This window comes from Trichechus manatus, unplaced genomic scaffold (assembly GCF_000243295.1).
Source record: "Trichechus manatus latirostris isolate Lorelei unplaced genomic scaffold, TriManLat1.0 scaffold00253, whole genome shotgun sequence".
NCBI classification, from domain to species: Eukaryota; Metazoa; Chordata; class Mammalia; order Sirenia; family Trichechidae; genus Trichechus; species Trichechus manatus.
The window spans coordinates 11,140-12,538 of NW_004444189.1; positions in this window are offsets into that span (position 1 = coordinate 11,140).

The window sequence follows — 1,399 nt, forward strand, 5'->3', positions numbered from 1 at the left end:
TGTAAAGCTTAGCAGGAAAAATGCAATTTCAAAGTCACTATAAACTGGTGGACTTGATATAAGAACAGTTTGAATCTAACTCCTCAGTAATTTGATGCTTTAGTTCTTACAGCAATTTAGACTGATTAATACGGAGATTTTATGTAGATGAAGGTGGTATTGATTACTGTAGAAGACAGGAGGGCTCTATTTCTATGTTTTCTTCATTTACTTCTAGCAGTAACTATTCTCCAATGAATTACATGAGTGTAATGAGCTACACTTGAAATAGATTATCACCTAAAATGAGTTCTACCAAAGTTCATAACATTTGGATACCCTTCAAGAGTGCTTTAGAATGCGTGTGGGGTGTGTGATGTCTTCCAGACATGGGACAGTGGTAACAAAGGCGATGTTAGTAGTAGAGAGTGGTAAAAGTTACTTCAGCCTCCTTTGCTGCCTTGGTCATACAAACACTTACCATCATTGTCCTTAATTTTGGTAGCACATAAGGTACTACTGACAAGAAGGAATCATTGCCTTTGTCCTTCAGAAATTTGAAATTTTCTTGAGTTCTGACATCTTAATCAGTTATTGTCTTTTACCATCAAGAGTATATATGAAGGTTCTTTATAGGGGGTCACTTACCTGGAGGAGATTGGGGTGTCTAGAATCAAACTGGGATGAAGACTGAAAAACCCACCAAACTTGTTGCTGTTGAGTGGGTTCCAACTCCCAGCGACCCCATGTGTATCAGAGTAGAACTGTGCTCTGTAGGATTTTCAGTGGCTGGTGTTTCAGAACCAGATCATCAGACCTTTCATCTGAGGCACCTCTAGGTGAGCTGGAACTTCTAGGGGGTTCCTTAATCTGATTTCAAAGACTAGTCAGAGAAAGGAGGATTTTTTATTACTATGATTCTAACTCACATATATTATCTACTAGCTCGTAACCTATTCCATCTTATTTTAAATCACGTTTCCGCTTAAATTTTGGCTTTATACATCAGGTTTTCTTTAATTTCAAAATAATAGCATAGAACGAACACATATGTCTTGGGAAGAAGTATAGCTAGAATGTTCCTTAGAAGCGAGGATGACAAGACTTCATCTCACATGCTTTGGACATGTTATCAGGAAGAACCAGTCCCTTGAGTGGCTTGGCAAAGCAGAGGGTCAGCGAAAAAAGAGGAAGACCCTCAGTGAGATGCATTGACACAGTGGCTACAACAATGAGCTCAAACATAGCAATGATTGTGAAGATAGCACAAGACCAGATGACGTTTCATTCTGTTACACATAGGGTCGCTATGACTCAGAATCACCTCGACAGCACCTAACACCAACGTTTAAAAATAAAATAAGCCTACCTACTAACAATACAGAAATTGAGAATTAGTTTTGTTATCTTCTATAATTTT